A 23,380-nucleotide genomic window follows, 5' to 3' on the forward strand; every position below is an offset into this window, starting at 1 on the left:
AGGCATGAACAATGCAAAATCCTGTTCTCATGCAGACAAAGTACCCACTGTTGCCTGGTTTTAACCACCCATGGGATCTAATTTTCGGAAAATGTCATCCTGCGTAACATAAGGAACATTACTGTGAAGTTTCACGTCTGTAAAATATATATACTTGAAAAAAAGGGCAATAAAAAAACAAATTAAACACAGAGAGAAGAAAAAAAACAATAGTTTAGGTTTGCGATTTAAAATGATAAAAAGTATTTAAATACTAATTGAACTCTTATGAGGGTACTGATTGCTTCGTTGTTAATATCACACGGGTGTTTTTTACTTGTATGGGAAAATTAAGAATGATAAGGCATCTAGTGCATGGCAACAATGTTAATAGGCAATAGGAAATAAACTTCTATGCGCCTGCGGCATTGTCAACACACACTTCGTACGTGTACTGCATTTTGTATCTAACCCCCTCCAACGCATTTGATTCTAAATTGGACTTTTAGTATGGATCCCTAATGTTATTGATAATATAATATAGCCTATAGCCTTCCTCGATAAATGTTCTATCTTACACTGAAATAATTTTTCAAATCGGACCAGTGGTTCCTGAGATTAGCGTGTTCAAACAAACAAACAAACAAATTAACTCTTCAGCTTTACAATATTAGTATAGATTTACAGGTGTTTTCGTGACAAGAGAAAAATAATAATTGTAGAGGACTTTTTTTGTTAGGAAAAATTAGGGAATTTAACATGATTTTATTTGAAAATAGTGAAATCCCTGTGGTTGGTTTTATGTTCTATCTTTAGTCTTCTTGCAAAGAGGAAAAGTGAAAAGAATGATTTGCTATCCTCTCTTTTCTACATCTGGGCCAGTTATTATATAATTATAATGTCTCTTGACTCTTGGTGTTTCTTTCTCTTGTCCTCCCTGACACCATCAAAGGGCACAAAGGCCAGACATACTATAATTGAGATTTCTGAACATGTCTTTTGCTGTTCACTCCAAAACCTGGCTCCAGATAGCACTACACCCAGTCCTCGAATTAAGAGTCGGTAACACTACCCAGGTAAACTCCGAAGCGTGGCTGTATGGCTGGCTGGGTGGCGGGACTTGAATGTGACAGGGGGGTAGGGGGTGGTGGCGACCTAGTTTGCAGACTTGCTTCTTCTGTTTCTTTCTCTCCACTCCTTCCTTGACCAGCCATCCTCAAACCGGTTGTCTGCCACTACATGAATGCCCCATTATGAATGACAGTTGTCGTCCTATCGGGAGCTTGGAGCAGGGGCTGGACACAGCGTGAGTCATTGATGAAGGGATTTATATAACGAGAGAGATGTCGCAACGGTAACACATTTTACTCACATTTAGGGAGACTGGTTCGATTCTCAGTCTAGCCATCCTGCTTTAGGTTTTCCATGGTTTTCAGAAATTACTCTAGACAAATTTTGGTTTGATTCCTTAGTACAAGCCATTGCCCATTATTTCTCCAAACCCTGTTCTTTTTTAGATCTATAATCACCTCACCGTTAATGAGACGACGTAAAGCGTACTCATAAAAATTGCTCCTATTTTACGATTTGCTAAACGTTAAATCTAAACTAACAGAACTTAAAATTTTCATAATTTGCCAGTCCTTTTTTATTTATGATGGAATGTTGTGCGTATTTATTTAAAAATTCCATAGTATGTAACTCTAAAAATTGATGTAAATAATTTTTTTCTATAAGCAATGCTATTTTCTTATGATATTGATTTTTTTTAAATAATTTTCATTGTATCTTACATGGCGCTATGTAAATCAGCATTCTTTGAGTTTAGTGTGGTATGTGTTGTTATTAATAAACGTCTGAATATCTTCGTCGTTGAGGTATGTGCTGAGGTATGTGTTTTTCAATAATAAAGCAGTGTGTGCAAAAGAAAACCTTGATAGATTGTAAGACTATATTGATTTTTAGAGTAGCAATGCTTTATTATAGTTAGTGTTCTTTGAGATTTTGAAAACCAGCTTTTAACCCAGTTCACGCCATGAGCTTATGCACCTTATCTAATCGAAAGGATCTCTGGGAGAATTCTAAAAACTTCTAGCCCTCATTAGCTTACTTGAACACATTTTTTAAAATTTATTTATTTCCAGCTTTACACCAACAAACTTTACTTCATTGACTGCCTTTTTTTACGTTCACCTTCGTCATTTAATTGTATCATTAATTATTTTATAAAGAATTATTTGGATAGAGAGTACGGACTAAGAATACCATATTTAAAAAAGGGTAGGAATTGGCTATCTATGTAGCCTATACATAAAAAACATGTTAACACATTCGCAAAATTTTTATTTTCTGCATTGATATAAAGTACTTTAAATAATGTAATTACTACTATAAATTAATTTAGCCTAACAATAAAAAACCAAGTCAGCCTATCCATTTTAATATAAATTCCCAAAAAATTTTCCAAACATTACATACCCTATTTTGACAGTAAACAAATCTTGAAGTCATAATATAGTTAATTCATATATCAAATATATAATGGTACACAGTAAAAAAAAGTAATATCATTGTTAGAATAACCAAATCTTGTAGTAAAGTTGGTAAATTTGTAAATCCTATGTAATAATTAGATACTAAGTAAGAAATGTGTATGGCACAACCAAAATAAATTGGAAAAAATCTTATAAATGTAGGAGTCATAAAAAGCAATGTCACAAACAAAACACAAATAAAATATGTCCAATACGATTACTGTTAGTTTTCAGCATAATGAACATTCTTGTAGGCTAAAATAGCAAATTTTCTGTTATATGAAACAGGTAATTTTGAGTACCATAACCACATAATTAATATCTTAATAGACAAATAAATTGGTTGCTTTGCTTCCAGCACTTGGCAAAAGTTTGAATTAAAAGTATTAAACTACAGTAAGTCCTTGGTTTACGTCGGGGTTACGTTCCTGAAAACCGTGACGTAAATAGAAACGACGCAAAATGAGCCATGTTTCATGCCACCGGCCAGCCACGGCCCAAGGTCGGCCGGAAGCGCTGGCATACAGACGTGACAACGGGCAATTTTATCAGCAAATTACAACCGACAGCGTGGGAAACAAGTCCAACTAGTACTTCTCAGCTTTATAGAATGGTTATTTAACCAGCTGCTTTATTACCTTTATTGATTGAAATATAAAAACAGATATATAGTACATACTGTACGTAATATAAACGCATAATGCATTCAAAGTGTAAGGATACAAAGTGGTTTAGCGCTACACAGATTTTACTTTGAGTCATTCGCGGGAGAAAACAACTGTTTTCTTTTGGAGGCTGGTAAGAACAAAGTCAAAAGAAATGCATACATACAATTAAAGTACTATAAGTATGACAAACATTGAGAGCCCTTGATTTAAAATAATCACATGAAGTAATAAACACCTAAAAGAGGTCATACAAAAGCGAGGCGCAATTCTTACAATTTACGTACGGGAATAAATCTAATAAAAATCAATGTAAAATATTTTTCATGAGAAACACTACTTTAAATTTACGTCGCAAACAATATAAATTATATCATTTTACGTAACATTTTAAATGAAAAAGCTCTGAATACACTACACATAGCGACTGAAGTGCCAAGGAGTTGGACGAAAAGGGGTAGGAGAAAATGTTGTATCGTTGCGGGAAGTAGATAACACTTCTACGTGCGAGATACGTGGGTGGCAGAGCGGGCGGGCTAGTATTGCATCACCGCGCGGAGAGCAGCGGAGAGCAGGAAGCGTCCCTCATGATGTATGATAAGATAAGGCGGTGAACGTGTAGCTTACGCTACATAGCATAAGTTAACTACCGAAGGAAACAAAGAATTATAAACGAATTATATACGGTGTTTTGGTTAAAATAAAGATTTACGGTCATTGTAAATGACGTTATTGTGAATCGGCGACAACTTAAATTGAAACATGAGTACTCAAACATTAGCGACGTTAATCCGAAACGACGTAAATCGGTACGACGTAAATCGGTACGACGTAAATAGAGGACTTACTGTATGTCAATTTTACAAGCATATAACACACAATGAGAAAACAAATGCTATTCTACATCAGTTAACTGCAACAATAATACAACTACTAATAATAATTATTCATTCCTGGTGCATATTAACAATAACTAACATAAAAAAACTTAAATGCGTTTGTGTGACTATACACACAAGTCGTTGTTCATATAATGCATTAAAAATATATGCAGAATACAGTAATGTTTGATGAGCACATTTTATTTATTATTATTATTTTTAATTAAAGTAAGCTAATTTCATATTTAAAATGCAATGAAACAAAATCACATGGATTCTACAAATACATTTGATTTCCATTATTTTTTTCTTGCAGTTTTGGCCAAACAATTTCTCTGTGCTTCCTCGATACTCTTGGGATTCCCAATTGGCATTGAGCGTGGAAAGTGGGGATCAACGATCTCGGGGAGAAGGCATTCCATGTAAAATGTACAAAGTTTTTCTTTCATTGCGTTCTCCCAGAAATTGTCATCACCTTCTACGCGAATGGTGTGCAGCCTGAGAGGAGTCCAAATGGAAAAAATACAATAATCATTTTTTGTGATCTGAAGTTTTCCTTTACTTGATAGTAATAGTTATGTTTTTGGTTCATAATGTAATTTCCTTCCAAAAATTTCACAGCTTGAAATTTTCCCGCCATTATGGCATCGGTAGGGTGCGCAGACATTATACCATACGGACACTTCACTTCTACTATTCCTGAACTGTCGTCCAGTAATCCGTTGGGTGTTGCTCCTAGGAACGGAATATCAGCATGCACAAAAAGTCCACTCTTACTTATTTTCAGCCCGGTTTCATTTTCTACCTCCCTGAGTGCACGTTCTTCGTTAACCTTCCCATGCTGTATAGGAGGTGTATTGGGCGAATGGCCATACAACATTTGTTTCACTCGACGCTCACAACTTGTGTGAGGCCGTCTCTTGCATATCACTCCGAAATTAGAAGCTGTCGGCCGCTTCCTCCTCTCTTCAAGCCAAAGAATGACGTTCTTTTGGTGTCAGACATAGGTCTTTCAAGAATGTTTGGCATTCATTTTTTAAAACATTTTCTTCCAAGTCTGGTTTTGCAGCATTTGTGCCATAATCACCACGAAACTGTGAGGTTTTGTTTAGTAGAGATTTCACACATTTTGCCTTCTCTTTTCGATTTTTCCTCTCCCTTTCAACTTTTTTCTTGCGTCTCTCTTCAGATAGTTTTGCATATTTTCCAGGACTTTTGCCGTACATAGTCTTATGCAGTTTGTACAGTATACGGCCAGTGTTGTGTTGCACGACAGCGCCAGAACATCATGCTTGGTAACTTCTGCGGTAAGAAAAATTTATGCATTTACCTCCCAGTAGCTTTGCTACGGCACTGTTGAAATGCTCTGCAGGGTTGCTGTCAACATTTTCAATCAAACTACGAGAGTGTAGACTTAGAAGTCGATGGTAATGTTGAATTTGTTGGTATAGGCCATGCTGTTTCAAATCTTCTGTTTCATCATGCATATTTTTCTGCTTTTCTGTTCCATCACAGAAATATCCCCTTTCTTTGCAATTTTCATGATGTCCAAACACATGGTCACGGCTATTTAATATGTCTTTCCTAAGTTCCTCGATATTGTTAGGACAGTTCGAATTCTTCCTGTAAAGTATGGCTTTCTTTACAGCTCCTCTGAGGCGACCTATATTTCTGTCCACCACTTGTCGTAATGAATGAGGGTAACAAGGTTACCCAGTAATTCCAACGCTGCTGCGAATTTTGTTCCAATAATTTCTGAGAAGATGATTGCGACACTCTATTTATTCTACGGTGTAGTTGGTATAAGGTATACTCTCCAAGATCTTCTTGTAGACACTACAGTCTCCATCTGCAATTACTTAAGCATATATGCATCCGTACATGTCCATACTAGAAAGGAACCCCTCGGCGATAATTGCTGCCTTCAAGCTACTAGAACTCTGGTCAGAATTCCAGTTTTTGAAACAGGTATGTTCCTTTGGTGTTTCACTGCGCACCTCTGCACGGTGACAGAATGAGCAATATTTATTTTTGACACCTATAAATATTACTTTTTTGGTGTAAAACCCCACGATAGCTGCCTGAAAAATCAATGGAAGAAAAATAGTTAGGTTTATTTTTAGCAGAATGCCCTGTACTTGATAATAATAATTACGATTTATGAAACATAATGTTATCTCAAATGGTAATCAAAGCATCTTCAAAAATGAAACCATAAGTATACTTGTAGACTGTTAAGTACATAAGAAAATCATAAAACGCATGATATAACTCTTATGTGAATATTTATAGATATATGTGAAAGAATTGCCAGAAACTTTAATACGAATATATTTTTTAATAAAAAAATATCAAATGCATAAGAATACTGAAACAAAACATTATTTGCATATTATATTTAATTGATACGAGACCATAAACATTTTAACATGTAGTCTGAGGCAAGAGCATATGAGAACTGAGCATCGAGTTGGTAATTGTAGTGCTTATTTAAATATTTTAGTAGAGCAACAATGTATTGAGGGCGCCCCGATGTTGAGGTTTGAATACTGTTGGAAAATAATAGGCACCACCACGTGAGTGGGCACGTGAACCCGGCTTAAGAAACTCTAACTCAGGGCGTTATGTGGCCCGTGTGCGGCGAGATATTAGCCCTCCTGATTTTAAATGCAACACCTGTTCCTAACCAAGCCCGCTCTCAGCGTCGGGCACGCTTTTAATTAACCGCAGTGGGCTCTTAAGGCGTCCCACACCCAGCCGACCAGGTTAAGGACCCACGTGGCCCCCCCCGTACACAAAGACACGTGACTCAATTAAGTTGGTTTTTATTTACTCACGTTACACGCCCTTACACAATCCTTCCTTGATACTGTTATAAAATGCCCGAGGCAAGAATCGAATTAGGTGAGAAGGCGAACCACGCACGTGGTCGCCTAAAGCCGTTACTTAATACACGGATGACCAAAAACTCTGGAGAGTAAAGAATTATTAAGTAAGCAGTCTCTCCGACCGAGAGAGGCTCCGAGGATTTAAAGAAAACAATTTGGATAAATAGAACTACTTCTCGGTGAAACAACGGTGATGTCCTCGGGGTGTCTGCAGAGACGTCCGCTCTCGGCCGGCTGTAGAAGGAGACTGGGCTGAGACAAGAGCTTGCGGAAGGCAACATGGCGCCCTTCATGCCGAACACAATTACCGTTAACATCTTAGCTATTGCGTGCCCAAGGTTATTATTAAAAATAACATGAACTCTTTATAAAAATTAGCACATCACATCCATGACCAGACCGTCTGTAATTATTACTTATATGGTAGAATATAGTTTAAATCAAGTTGCATGCTAGATCCTCCGTCGCCCGCTAGGGAGCGTCCTTGATCGTGCTTGCACGTATTTTATTACAAAACATCATAATTTAATTAAACAAAAGACACTCGCATACATAGCCGTCGTGTCACTATTTTGGGGCGAAAATAAAAGGGTTACAATAATTATTATTACATATTAGGGGTGCGGCGCACTGCAGCTAAGCGCCTTCTTGATGTAGTTCGTGGTGCGCAGTTTGAATCTCACACGGCTACGTACGTCACGATACAAATGCCGGGTAGGAAAGATGGTGGGAAAGGGAACGAAGGATGATCAGGCTCGTGGGGCAAAGCCTCGGCTGATGTCAATTGCCCCCCCCCCCCCCCCCCCCCCCCCCCCCCCTCGAGTAGCTTGTCATGCCGACGTTTCCTTTCGTGCCCGGTGGGCGCAGTCGCTCCTGGTGTGCACACTGTCTTCCAATGCCCGTATCGCACAGCAGCTGGGTTCCCGGGCGGGCACACGGGTTCGTAGTTGGTATCGCGGTGCCGGGATCTGTGTCTCTGACGCGGGATCTACTTCCTCCCTCTGCGCCATCTCGTCCTCCGGCGGCTCCTCCACTGTCACACTGAACGTCGAGTCTGCCAGAGAGAAGTGTAGTGGCCACAGCGGCTTGTCTGGTGATGCCGGTCTACTTTCCGCTTCCTCTGGTTGGTCTGACGTTTCGGCCGTGTCGCTGAGGAATCCCCTGAATGGTGAGGGCCTGTCCTCCGAGTCCTCAAACAGTCGTCTCGGCCGGGTAGCCGTCGTTGTCGTGGGCGTCCCCCGCTCCACCTTTACTTCCGGGAAGCCCCTAAATCCACCCTCGTCCGTGTCGGTTGGGGTGGATGTGACCGTTTGTGCCGCCACTCCGTCGTCCGCCACGTTCTCCGTCTCCTCCCGCCGCGCCGTCCGCCACGTTCTCCGTCTCCTCCCGCCGCGCCGTCTCGTCCTCTGCTGCTCCGACGTCCGTCACGTCTACCGCCGTTCCGCCGTCCGCCACGTTCTCCGTCTCCTCCCGCCGCGCTGTCTCGTCCTCTGCTGCTCCGACGTCCGTCACGTCTACCGCCGCTCCGCCGTCCGCCACGTTCTCCGTCTCCTCCCTCACGCCGTCTCGTCCTCTGCTGCTCCGACGTCCGTTACGTCTACCGCCGCTCTGCCGTCCGCCATGTTCTCCGTCTCCTCCCGCCGCGCCGTCCCGTGCTCCGCCGCTCCATCGTCCGCCACGTTCTCCGTCTACTCCCGTCACGCCGTCTCGTTCTCCGCCGCTCCGTCCTCCGTCATGTTCTCCGTCTCCTCTCCTTGTCATGCTGCCCTGATGTCGTCCCGATGGTATTTTGCGGCCCGGCCGGATGGTAGTTTTATCACAACTGCCGTGGTCCCCGCTTTGATTACAGTCAACGGGCCGAGCCACTTCGGCGCTAGTCCGGGGCAGAAGTTGCGACGGCCGGAAGAGAGTGGGTGAAGTCGTGCGTATACCAGCTGGCCGGTGCTCAAGTCAGGTGGCGGGCGGGCCGTCTCATGTGTTCGCTGCGCCTGGTAAGCCACCTAGTTGCGTCGCGTGGCGTCGTGTGTCTCGGCCAACCGCGGGACTCTCTACATCCGCCTCGATCTGGTGTTGTTGGCGCACGTGGTATTCCCCGGGGAGGGTGAGGTTCTGCCCCTGGACCATTGTGGCTGGTGTCTCGCCGGTTGCAGCATTCACCCGTCGTCGGATGCAATACAGTATGTCGGGGATGTGGGCATCCCACTGGGCGTGGTCGTCCGAGAGTCTCAGCCGCAGCTGCACTTTTACAGCTCCTCCCACTCGGCGTCGTCGCGTGCTGTTGTTCTGACGTCGGGGTTGGGTGACAGCTCGTCCACCAGCTCATTATGTTTCCCCGGCACGTGTTTGACCTTGAAATCTAGGCCCTGTAGAAGCATGGCCCAGGGAGTCAGTTTTGAGCGCCGTCCCTGCATGGTTGCCAGCCATTTCAAACATTGGCTGTCCGTCCTTAACACGAATGACTGCCCCTCCAAGTGAGGGCGGTAACGTCGCAGAGCCCAAACCACGCCGAGACACTCCCTCTCATTAATACTGTACCGCTGCTCGACGTCGCCGAACTTGGTGCTCGCGTATTCGATTTCCCCGGGTCCGCTGTCATCGCCGAGTTGTAGGAGGATGGCCCCTATTCCCTTCTCGCCCTCGTCTGTTTGTACGATTAGCGGCTTGTTCGGGTCCAGTCGCGCGAGTAAGTGACACCGCTGGAATGTGCGCTTTAACTCGTCAAAGGCGTCCTGGGCTTCCGCAGTCCACCGGAACGGTCGCTTGGGTGACAGCTGTTCAGTCATTGACGCAGCTATTACTGAGAACTCCGGAATAAAAGCCTGCAGCCAGTTGGTAATCCCAGGAATTTCTGCAGCTGTTTACGCCATCGTGGGGGCTCTTTGTTGACAATGACGTTAAGTTGTTTTTCCGTGGGCCGGTTTCCCTCTGTGTGACCACCAAACCCGGGAAGTCCAGTTCAGTGGTCCCCAGGTGACATTTTTCATGATTACACGTGAGGCCGTGGCTTTCCAGGCGTTCTAAGACTAGCGCTAGGTGATGTGCGTGCTCTTCCCACGTCTGTGACCATATAATTATGTCGTCCAGGTATGCGGCCGCAAACTTGCCCGAATAATTATCCAGAACGCGTGTCATCATCCCCTGGAATGTGGCGGGGGCATCCTGGAGTCCGAATGGCATCGCGCAAAATTGAAATCTACGCCCGTCTGGGGCCGTGAATGCTGTCTTGGGCCGGTCCGCCTGCCGTATTGGCAACTGCCAATATCCCGATTTTAAGTCAAGGGAAGAAAATATCTTGGCATTACCCAGTCCCGTAAGTGTGTCGGCTATGTTCAACAGAGGGGGCGGTGTGTTAATTGTTACCCTGTTAATAGGCTTAAAAATGACGCAAAAACGTGATTTTCCGTCCTTTTTCTCCGCCAGCACGGCTTGAAAATTGTATGGGCTCTCGCTAGGCTCAATTATCCCGTCCTGTAACATGTCCTGAACCTGATCTAGGATGGTCTATTTACCAGCGTGGCCGTAGCTACCGGGCGGAATAAACATTGGCTCGTGAGGATGGGTTGGGATGGCTTGTTCAGCTATGGTGGTACGTTTTAGTGGATCCGCGGACGCAAACACATTACACTGGTGATCGAGGACCTGCTGGATGATTTCATGGAACTCGGGGGCACCCCGTGCTGAAACTCGTCGAGACTGACCTGGTTTACCGCTGGTGGAGTCGGCCTACCCAGCCCGTGGATTGTGCGCTGTCCCTGGGTGCCGACGTGCTGCTCGTAGAGCCAGGGCAGCCCCAGGATGACGTCGTCGCGCAGCCGCTCCACTACCAGCGCCGTCGTGGTGGACCGGTGGTCCCGCACGTCCACCTCCAGCGTCGCGACGCCCCGGGTGTGGCAGACGTCTCCCGTGGTGGCAAGGTGGAGTTGGCCTGGACGTGCCTCAAAGTCGGCGCGGCCGATCACGCGCGCGGCCACGCAGTTGAGGCTGGCGGTGGTGTCAACAAGCGCGTGGACTGCGCACCCGTTGACAATCACCGGAATTCGCAACAGGTCGGCTTCCGCTGCTCCCACGTGACCCAGGAGGGGCCCCGCCGTAGTTGGTCTGTTGATCGTGGTGGGGGAGGTGAGCCGTTTCAGTTCGCCGCCCCCTGCCGCCCGTTTCCCGACGGCCGCCTCTTCATGAAGTCGGGCCGGAACTTGTTCCGCACTGGGCAGTCCTCATGCCAGTGCCGTGTACCGTGTGGGCACGTGTGGCACTGCGGTGGTTGGCTGCCGTCGGTGGTACGCCTCCGCCATGCCGGCTGGAGAGGGCCGCCTGACCCGGATTCGTCGCGCCGGGCGTCGCCCCGGGTAGGTGTGACGTAGGGCACCAGTGCCTTGGCATCGGCGGGCGTCACGTCCTCCTGCTTGCCTCTTGAGGGAGTGATGTCTCTGGTCGGCCTTGCGGCCCGCAGGTCTTGCTCCACGGCGCGGGCATGCTGGATGAACTCCTCGGCCGGGCATCGCGTCATCAGGCGCAGATGTGGCCTTAGTTCCGGGCGCATCAGCTCCACCACCCGCTCCAGTTCCTCTGTCGGCTCTTCGTCGGGGCACAGCCGCTTGTGCAGACGTATTTTCTTGATGACGAACGTCTTCGTCGTCCCTTGCTCGAAGCAATACAGCTCCGCCCGCACTCTCATCTCCGCCTTAACGTCCGCAAATCTTGCCTCGAACTGCCTCGGAAACTCCGCCCACTGCATGTCGTACTCATGGGTAATCTGCCACCACGTCTTGGCATCGCCTTTGAGCGTGTTGCCGACTCCGTAGCGACTCAGACGTTCCTAGCACGTGCGCACGAATTTCCGCGGGTCGTCGCTGGTCCTCCCGGCGAACTCCGGCAGCTTGACGTGACCTACAAGGGGCGTCCTGCCACGTGGTGCGTCGGCGACGTCCCTCACCGGGCTGTGACTCGGCATGCTTACTCGTCTCGCGTGGTGGCACCATTGGCACGTGTACCACCCGTCTTGAAACGAGGTGATTTCGGTCTTTGTGAAGCATGCCGTGTGCTTGAACGCACGACATTTCCGGCACCAGCCGTCTCCCCGCGCGTCTCCGCCGCACTCCCCGCCCGTGCACTTCCCGTGTTCCAGCCCATAATGTTCCGCCCGCACCGCCTGTTCGTGATACCGTGGTACTTCATACTGCCCTAAGCGCACGCACGTGTCCATCCAGGATGTTCCCGCCGTCCCGCTCATCTGGCGCGGTCGCGCGCACATAACACAGTACAAGTTATTCGTTTTAAACAACTCACTTGCCTGGAGGGCACCTGGATTGTTGTTAAGTCCGTGATTGTCCGACATGGCTGTATGTGGTGGTGAGACTGGTAGATTGTCTCTCTTCTCCTCGCTATGCGACGCGACGCGGCTGGCGGTACACACACACACTGACTGCGCTAAGTTGTTGTTTCCGCTAGGATTGTGGCCACGTGGCTGCTCGCTGCGAATTCTCGGAAGCGCGCGCGCTCGGCTGGTCACGTGGCCGGCCAGTCCCGTTATCTCTCGGCTCCGCTGGCTACCGCGCTCCGGTGCACAGCCGCCTAACACGCGCTAACTCGTGTGGGCCTGGTATTCACAACACGTTCAATATCTCGCCACACGCTCTTGGGCGCCATTTGAGGGCGCCCTGATGTTGAGGTTTGAATACTGGTGGAAAATAATAGGCGCCACCATGTGAGTGGGCACGTGGACCCGGCTTGAAACTCTAACTCAGGGCGTTACGTGGCCCGTGTGCGGCGAGATATTAGCCCTCCTGATTTTAAATGCAACACCTGTTCCTAACCAAGCCCGCTCTCAGCGTCGGGCACGCTTCTAATTAACCGCAGTGGGATCTTAGGGCGTCCCACACGCCACCGACCAGGTTAAGGACCCACGTGGCCCCCCCGAACACAAAGACACGTGACTCAATTAAGTTGGTTTTTATTTACTCACGTTACACACCCTTACACAATCCTTCCTTGATACTGTTATAAAACGCCCGAGGCACAAATCGAATTAGGTGAGGAGGCGAACCACGCATGTGGTCGCCTCAAGCCATTACTTAATACACGGATGACCAAAAACTCCGGATAGTAAAGAATTATTAATTAAGCAGTCTCTCCGACCGAGAGAGGCCCCGAGGATATAAAGAAAATGATTTGGATAAATTACTTAACAGAACTACTTCTCGGTGAAACAACGGTGATGTCCTCGGGGTGTCTGCAGAGACGTCCGCTCTCGGCCGGCTGTAGAAGGAGACTGGGCTGAGACGAGGGCTTGCGGAAGGCAACATGGTGCCCTTCGCGCCGAACACAATTACCGTTAACATCTTAGCTATTGCGTGCCCCAGGTTATTATTATAAATAACATGAACTCTTTATAAAAATTAGCACATCACATCCATGACCTGACCGTCTGTAATTATTACTTATATGGTAGAAAATAGTTTAAATCAAGTTGCATGCTAGATCCTCCGTCGCCCGCTATGGAGCGTCCTTGTCGGTGCTTGCACGTATTTTATTACAAAACATCATAATTTAATTAAACATAAGACACTCACATACATAGCCGTAGTGACACTATTTTGGGGCGAAAAGAAAAGGATTACAATAATTAATAATACATATTAGGGATGCGGCGCACTGCAGCTAAGCGACCTCTTGCTGTAGTTCGTGGCGCGCAGTTTGAAACTCACACGGCTACGTACGTCACGATACAAATGCCGGGTAGGAAAGATGGTGGGAAAGGGAACGGAGGATGATCAGGCTCGTGGGGCAAAGTCCCGGCTGACGTCAGTATGTATGTATTCGTTTCATCATATACAAACGCATATTTAGTACGCTTAATGAAACCTTTCTATCAGTGTGCATTTCACACCGGTATCCAATTACTTACATTATGTTTTTATTCGATGTATAGTTTCAACAATGAACTTTGCAGAAAAATGTCTTAAGTTGGTACCACAACGACCATACTACATATAGCTTTATCATAACTTTAATACATAGGTTCAATAAGAACGTCGTAGTTTTGTCATAATACTCTAGAGTGAAGATGTTTTCGTATGTTTTGATATCTGAGGTCTTGAAAACCCATACAGTCAAACCTCTCTGAAACGACCCCTCACAGTTCCCAGGAATAGGGTCGTAATAGAGGGGGGGTCGTAATAGATGTTTTCCGAAATTTTTAGTTATTTCAACCCCCCCCCCCCCCCCCCCCCCGTCTTTCCCAAACCGCTACTCGCTAAGAAACGATCCGTACAATGGCAGGTTGCTGTTACTCACAATGCTAGACGGCTTTGCTTTAAACCCACTTCAACCTTCATGACAAGTCCGTCGCCCTACAGGCCACCTCTAAAGAAAATATGTCAAAAGACAGTTTATTTTTACTGGTTATTTTACATGTACGTTTTCTGCTTTCCGTAGTTAAATACACTAGAACCCCGATGTCACGAACCCCGGATTTAACGAAGGAGTGATTACGAATACATTCTCGGGACCGTCAAAAAATTGGACATTTTGACCAAAATGTGAAAATCAGAAAAAAAAAAAAAAAAAAAAATGAAAGATCATTAAAATCTGTTAATTTTAACACACAGCGTATTTTTGTGTCGGCTTTAATACTTCCAATAATGTTCATGTAAGAATAACAGAAAAATAATGGGAGATTTTCTTTAAAAATATGGCAGCTGTAGGTTCTGCAACGCGAGTAAGTGCACACGAAGCTCGCCCGGCTGTCTGGCGGCAACGGCTTCATGACGCATAAGCTCACCCCTCCCTCCCCTCTTGTTAACATTCTTCAAGGCTAGCTCATCCCTCCCAGACACACAAACCATCTAGTGTCCTCCCTTATAACACCCCAACTTTGCTCCCCTTTGAAAAACCTTCAGTGAGAAAAATGCTCATTTCACCCTCCCTTCTCCCGTAAAATTGGGCTATTATGAATGGTGTATTAAAGCAGTGAGGGAGGGGTCAAAATATGTCACTTTTCACACCAAGTTCGAGTTAGTCATCTCTGGCAAGGAATTTACAAGCTTTCAAACGTAGAATTCCGCTGATGCGACCCCCCACCGTTTTCCAGAAAAACGGACTTATAAACGGAATGGTCGCAATAGAGAATTCGGGCCAATTTTTACCCTTCACCCCCCCCCCCCCCCCCAATACATAAAAAAATCACCTTTGTTGGAATAGATTTCATATTCAAATAGTCTATGGTGTAAAAATGACAACTTTTTAAATTCATATTACAGTATTTAAATAGCACGATGTCTCCCGAAAAAAACGATACCCTAGAAAGCAATATTGAAGCTCCGGTTGCCGAGAAAAAAAAATTTCAACACATTGCAGCGTGTCCATTTTCGCCATCTTTGTATAGAAAAAACAGACGATTTAGTGTTGAAATGATAACTTTTTATTAAAGGTTTATTATGTCTCTTGCGGGCTGTATTAGTGTGGCGTTTGAAAGGTTGCGTTCTGTGACAATGGGTAGTCTGGCGGCGCTTATCGCTCTGGTCCGTCCGGTTGACGTGCAGGAATGCGAGTAGTAGGGTATGCGTGTGTGTGTGTGTGCGTGCGTGTGTGAGAGAGAGATTGAAAGAGAAAGAGAGTGCGAAAAAGGGGGGGGGGGTGGAAGGGGGGGCTGGCGACCAGCAGCATCGTTAGCTAGTGAGAGAGTGACGGTAAATGTCGACCCTTCACTACTTCGGCTTGCTGCAGGGCTCGCTCTCTTTTATCTGTCTCCCCCTCCCACAAACACACTTGCTGACAGGGCTCGCTCTCTCTTCACCTTCTTTATCTTATCTCTCACGCACACTTGAAGCACCTAATACTTTGGCACGGGACAGGGACGGCAATAGACGCGCGCGCAGATGCTATCAGGTGATGCGCGCAGTTTACCGGTATTATCTAGCGTGGACAGTCTAGAGGGGTGGTATCTATTTTTAGCCGTCTTTTGTATGCCTGCCTGCTTACAGTACAGCGCTCGCCAAGATAAATGTGAACACACAGCGCCCAAAAAAGTGTAACAGACTTGTTTTTCAGCTGATTTTACTCAAATTTTCGACTATCTCTGCTCAAATTTTTCACGGTTCCTCAAAAATCGGTCGTATAAACGGAATGGACGCATCAGAGGGGGGTCGCATCGGCGGGATTCTACTGTAAATGTATTTTAATAGCAAGGGTCCTATGAAAAGGAATATACCGAATAAAATCAAGCTGCTGTCACCAAACAAAGCAAAAAACGGCCAAATGGGTGGTCACTTCGTTATTGCTTGCGCGAGAGGTGAGACGTGGAATGCTAGAAGAAAGATAAATGCGGGGGAGACAGACGGCAGCCAGTGTGTTTTCTGCGTGGGGAATAAGTGGAGTAGCTTTTTTTTTATGCTGGTTGAAGCGACCTTTTTCTATCAACTCACGGGAAAAGATAATTGCTTGAGCTGTCAAAATAAACAATGCTGCGGCAGTTAAAACAAGTCGGCAAGAGAAACGCAGTAACACGCTACTCACCACAAGAAACTTATTTTCTGTCCGATTTTCTTCGGAATTTCGGCAATTTTTTCACGGTTCCTCGAAATCGGGTTGTAATAGAGAGGTAGAGGTGGTCGCAATAAATGGGGTCGCAAAAAAAAGGTTTTACTGTATATGTGAAATGAGGTGTTAATAAAGCAGCTCAAAAATGAAGGGGAAAAAATGTATGCGAAAATCTCCAAGAAAACACGCCAATCAGCGATGTCGTCTGAAATACACTGAAGTTGAGACTTAGTGTATTATAATTTCACAACACCAATTTTATTTTATAAATATTTCAGAATACTTACAGTCATGTAAAAAAAAAGTACTAATAGTCATTTAACAGGAAAATATTGCAAATGAAATTGGAATAAGTTTTTATTTTTATTTTTTTTTATTATTTTTTTTTATAAAGCGTATAGGTACTGTATTATAAAAAGTGGTACATTTCTCTGCTAATTACTATTTGTTAGTGATTTTATAAATAATTCAGAATACTTACAGTCATGTAAAATAAAAGTACTAATAGTCATTTAAGAGGAAAATATTGCAAATGAAATTGGAATTAATTTTTTTTAATTTTATTTTTATTATGAAGCATACAGGTACTGTATTATAAAAAGTGGTACATTTCTACGCTAATTATTATTTGTTAATGATCTAATAAATCTCCTCTCCCCAAATTCACCCCTTTCCCAAATTTGCTTTATAACTCCGCCTAGTAATTAGAATTTACAAAATCGTTCGCATCACAGAGTCAAGTGGTCAGCACGCTGATCTGAAACTAAAGGGGTGATGCTTTTTATTACAAGTGGTATTTTTGCGTACCATGATGAAAGTATCCTTACGCTAGTTCGACACCTTGAAAACTTGTAAGTGTACCAACACACTGACACATCTAACACCAGTGATTTCGCCCTTTACTGCTACCTGGAAAGACCTCTAGCCTCCCTCCGCTTCAAAGCTGACAGCTATTATTAGAGACCCCGAAAAATGGTGAAGCGCAAAATTCACGAAATAACGCGAAAATTTGATACTTTAAACAAATTTTGCGACTTTCCTATGATTTCGACATAGTCGCGAAATTCACGCATTTTCACGCAAAATTCACGATTTTTTGCACAAAATAATGTCATTGTGTCGCAAGTTGTATTTATTTACGCCATCATAAACATAGGCGTGAAATAAACATAGACTGAAAGACTAGTGCCGTGATATTATCTTCGTTTTGACACGGTACTGAAAGCCACGTATTTTTATTACTCTGTTTACAAGCAGTAAATATTGCCATCGCAAATGAAAACAAAATGTAACAAATTTCAACAATCGATATGTCCGCACTACCAACATAACAAAATTGACTGTCCACAGTTTTCGTGTTTTGAATAATGGTCGTTTCTGCCGCAAGGCGCAATGGTGTCGATTTTTCTAACCTAATTTAATCGCATGGAGCTAAGATGGCAGTCATTTTTGCGTGCACATATCTATTGAGTGTTTACAAATACCGTCCACATTTTGTAAGTTTTGTAATACAATTGAATTTATGGCTAAGATGCCGAAAACTTCGACAATGTTTGATCGCGAAAGAGAGATGAAATCGGATGGATTTTATATTTTTGATCAGCGGGACAAAATTATGGTGTGCAAGTTCTGCAACGTGCGGGTTGATTGGACACACAAAGACACGTGCAAAAAGCATGTGGCAAATGACACACACAAAACAAAACAGAAAATACATTATTTTGTCAAGAAAATTCTACCGTGTCTAAACAAATCTCGATAGGCGACGGCGTGAATAAAGCAAACAAGCTTGAAAGTGCAGAAAACAAGAATTTGTTTCTGATTTTGTTAATATAATGCTGTAGTTTAACATTCCTTTGGAAAAAGCTGATCATCCAGCTATGAGGGAATTGTTTAACACCCATGTTGAAGGTTAGCCTTATTTATTTAGAAATGTTTTTCCCCTCTAATAAAAGTTCATAAGCATATGTAGGCCTAAAATATTATCAATTAACTTAACCTTTAGGCCCAACTTACCTTTACTTCAAATAAATATGCAAGTACCTCAGATTAACAAACACTTAAATAGGATGGATTGCATTGTGAAATGGTGAGCACACCACAAGATATTTTTGACTGATTGATTGATGGTTTGACTCTGTAATCCAGCAGTAATCTTGAAAAGGAAAGGTTAGGTTAGGTTTGGCTTGGCTTAGAATTGTTTTGAGTAAATTAGCCCATTAATATTTTCAGCAATAACCTTATAAATGCTACCTATTTATAAGTATATTGTAAGTTATGTATACATTTAAGGTGCAGGGGATTTGCCATCAGCCAACACTCTTGGAGAAACTTATGTCCCAAAAATTGGCCAGGCAAATAAGGAAGCAGTAAGGCATGCTGTAGAAGACAAACAGATTGTATTCTTGTGTGATGAAACGGCAGACAAAGTGGACCGATGTAAGGCAGAGTCTGCTACTTTGTAGTGCCTATCCGCTATGAGGTTTTTTTTACACCGCCAATGACATAATTTTTTCACCATTTTTTGGGGTCTCTACCTATTCCTTATTTTTACACCGATTTTTTGCACCGCTTGCTCTTTTTTGCACTGATTTTTTGCACCGCTTTTGTCATTTTTTTACACCGAAATGAGCCAGTTTTATTTACCATTTTCTGGGGTCCCTAGCTATTATTGTCCTGTCTCTGTGCCCTCTTCCTCTTCCTCTTTACCCCGCCCCCTCCTGGCCAACCACCCTGTCGGACCAACGCTCAGGAATGCGGACGGAGAGTAGCCCACGCACATTTGCATGACACTAGTGGTGGTGTTGTACTTTACTACTTCCATCATTATGACTTAACAAAAAAAAATTAAGAGTTCCATTTAAGTAATTCATTATTTAAAATTCACTGACTTTGCTCTTTGTTTGGCAAAATTTATCTACCGGTTGCAGAAGTGCAAAATTATTGTACTCAAAATTGTCGATTTAAGGGAACTTTATTAATTTCTTTAAAGCACAATTTAGAAAAAAAAAATTATTTTCAACTTGGAAGCATTTATTGGACATGCATGCACACAGACAAAAAACTATACAATTTGAGGTAGCTTCGTTTTTCTGTGATTATGGAAGTTACATCACCTCTCGCATAACTTCTTCTCCAGGGGTATTACTGACTCTTAACACTATTCGATTAGCATGGTTTTAAAGTAGGGAACTACACCAATAAATGTCAGCATTATTTAAAGTAACTACACCAATAAATTACAGCATTATTTAAATTAGCATAGTCATAGATTCAAAGTAGTTACCTTTTTCATCTATGTGAGTTTTTTCTTTGCATCCACAATGGTAACACACTAGTGTAGCATTTTAAACATAATGCCATAATATGCGAAACATGTCTCCCCTTAATGTAAGTGCACCTGTAAGGAATATCTGTCTTGTTTAGCTGATTCATGTGAAAAGACATTTACAAATCTATGAGTGTGTGTGTTTATATGTATATGTGTGTGTGTGTACACACACACACACACACACACACACACACGCGCACACACGCGCACACGCACGGTTTAAAATATATGCATTGATCTTAAAAGTAGAGAAACTTTAAAATATATTTATTGTAAAGAAAGATGGTTTGATTAGTTAGCAAAACGTATTTATGTACACACTGATGGCTAGCGTCTCCCTTCTGAGCTCCGTGTGCGTTGCTGACAGCAAATAAAGACGAGACTACAATCGCATTACTTAATAAGGTGCATGTCAATGAAAGACTGTAACGCTATAGGCGTATAAGCTTGACAGGAGCAAGGCACTGAGACTAGGGATTGCAATACAGCTAAGTGGAATCCCGCAATCCCGCGGGATCCAGCATCATCTGAAGGCCTGGGGGATCCCGCACTGCTTGTGGATCCACATCGTGAATTTGTTGACAAATCGCGCAAAATTCAGTTAAATTTGCCATAAAATGCATGCACTTTTGTATGTTGTAAGTTAATCCAATTATATGTACAAATAAGGCGTTTATAAATTATTGATTTGTATAAACAAAAATATGCGTCTTCTTGGTTAGAACTTTTGCAATTTTTTTAATAATGTTACATTACATGACACTTGCGTTGCCTTCTTTAAGCAACAACTAAATCTGATTTTTTTTTGTTAAATGGGTATTTCTGTATTCACTTAAATATAGTACAAGAAAACAATGCGTTAAAATTTTTTTGCTACCTTAAAATATTTTAAATGACTCTTTATGTATATACCATACGTTGCCAAACATTTCTAAAAATAATTATTTGCATTAAAAGTTATGAAAGGATTTCATCATATGAGAATAATTGTCATTAAATTTTTTTAATTGTATGAAGATTTACCAGCATTCTTTATATTTTTATGACATGTTCAGTGAGATTGAAAAGTTAAAAATAGAAAGAGTATTTGAACATAGACTTCCTGCTTGCTGCGGAGGAGATCAGTCACCTAATGGGCTTAGAAGTGTAAAGACACCGGTGGATTTTTTGTTGTCTTCCCGAGGTTCAAATACTGTAATTGAATTAATTGACACTAATAATTTTTTTTCGTGTGACTGGTTTCAAATACGTCTTAATTTAAGTTATATTTATAAATAGTTGTCTGAAGAAAAGAGAATGATAAAAGAATTCATAATTTTTGTAATTTATTAAAATAAATATTTTATTTGAATCTTTCAGTTTCTAGGTAAAATTGGAATCTAGGATTCAAATTTCACTCGAAGTATCAAATTCTACCTGAGTTATGGAACTTTATTAGATCTGTTATTTTTCTGTCAAAGTAATACGTCAAAGTCGGGTAGAACCCAACTTTAACAACAATAACAACTCTAAATTATGTTTTCGACTCGCCAGACCTTACTACTAGCAAGAATTCAGAAATTTGTTAGTCCATTAAAATGTTATGTAATTTTGTTCTCTTTTAATGTTAAAATATTCAAGTTAACCAACATGAAAATATCTGTTTAAATGCTACTTTCCTTATTTATTTAATTTAAAGGAATTTTGTAACTGGTAAAAATTACAACAAAATTTTTGTGACTGCAGAAGTTACACTAATTATTTTGGCAACCAAAGCCAAGTACAATTAATAAATACAGCAGTATGAATCAGTCCACTGGGAAATATCTTCAGGCAATATTTTGTATGGTTACGAAAAAATAAATACTTAAATTTGTTTTCAGGCTAATTTTTCATATAAAATATTAAACAAAGTTTTTAATATTTTATGAGTCTAGAGAAATCGTTTTAAAATAGAATTTTGAAGTAGGGGCCTATTAAGCGTTAACACAAATAAATTATGGATAGTAAAAGTAAGCTCAGGAACAGTAAGAATTAATTTAAGGTTATAAAATTAGTTCTTAAAATAAAGATCTCTTAAACAATTAACGTTATTGAGTTAAAATAAGATAGGATGGCTGGTCGCTACAGCAGTATCAAATATAATTTCGAAACACAACTCATAAACTTTGTACGTGTTTTTGGCATTGTTTTCTTGGTAATCCAATACACGATCAAACTCTATTCGACAATCCGTTTGAAGTGTAAAAAACTATGTTGCTAAGATTTTTTCTCATTTCCATTGGCCTACAACACAAACTCTAGATGATTTACTTACAAATAACAAATGGTTGCAGTAATATCTTGTAACGTGTAATGAAACCATTGATCTATCAAGTAAATTTGCATGATTTTAAAGCCCTGCAGTAAATAATAAAATTTACATATACAAATATAGCATATGAAATATGTTGATTTCAAACTTTTGTCAAAATATAGACTCGTAAGTCTGCTAAGTGTGTATTTATTAGACCAATTTTTAAACTAAAATAATACTATTTAACTGTGAATTGCACATAATGAAAACTTAAAAAAATGTTTCACTGTAAATTTATTGGCTAACTTTCTGTGTTGTATGGGATAAATATGCATTTTCTATAAGACGTCGACTAGCCGTAATCATTAATGCATTTTATTACACGTAATACTTTAGCAAACAAACATTATTATTGATCATTGGACTGTGAATTAATTTTACCGTTTCACAAATGACCAATAAAGCGGAGCTTTATCAATAAAACGAAATAACATATAAATTTAAAATATTTGTTTTAATTACGCAGTTTAAAAACACGAAGAGTTATTTGGTGATCACTATTACAAAAAAATAAACCAATCGTACTGTTCCCAGTTTTAAAACCATGCAATCAAAACTACCCATCAAGTATTAGGCATTGCTAGCTAATTTAAATGGCCGTTATTTCCATCATATTGGTAATTATATGTTAACTTTATTTTTTAATTCAGTTGAAGTAATTTTTTGTTAGATTGCGTTTCAAATAATTTAGGCTATTTTTTTATACCATAGTTCAACTTAGTGTTTCAATTGGTGATAAGCTCATTTTTTTTACTATTCTACAATTAATAATACATAAAATTTATTTCTCAGAGATGTTCTTTGTTAAATGTACGTACTGTGTGGAAATGCCATAGTTAATAAAAAAGTTTATAAAAATGTAGTATTTAAAGTAACCAATAGAAAGCACTCCTGGTAAAGATGGTTAGGTATTCATCTCCATCTAGCGGGCAAAGTGAGAACTATGTAGGGACTGCATGAAAGACCGTATGAAAACCTTCGCCACAAACTAGCAACCGAATGTTAACAATTCAAGATCTACACAACTTAGAAACGTCATAACGTTGAAAATCATAACTTAGAACTATCATAACTTAGAAACACACAACTTAGAACTATCATAACTTAGAAACACGTAACTTAGAAACACGCAGCGCAGAACCACACAACTTAGAAACGTCGTAACATAGAAAGTCACAACTCAGAACTATCACAACTTAGAAATGCACAACCTAGAACAGTCATAACTTA

At 41.9% G+C, this 23,380-nt stretch overlaps 1 protein-coding gene across 4 annotated transcripts in view; it reads left to right on the forward strand.

Moving 5' to 3' along the window:
* LOC134529245 (plexin-B) overlaps window positions 1-23,380 on the forward strand; it is a 276,629-nt gene that overhangs the window by 99,491 nt on the left and 153,758 nt on the right. The gene's annotated exons all lie outside the window — the stretch shown is intronic.

This window comes from Bacillus rossius, chromosome 2 (assembly GCF_032445375.1).
Source record: "Bacillus rossius redtenbacheri isolate Brsri chromosome 2, Brsri_v3, whole genome shotgun sequence".
Taxonomy (NCBI): Eukaryota; Metazoa; Arthropoda; class Insecta; order Phasmatodea; family Bacillidae; genus Bacillus; species Bacillus rossius.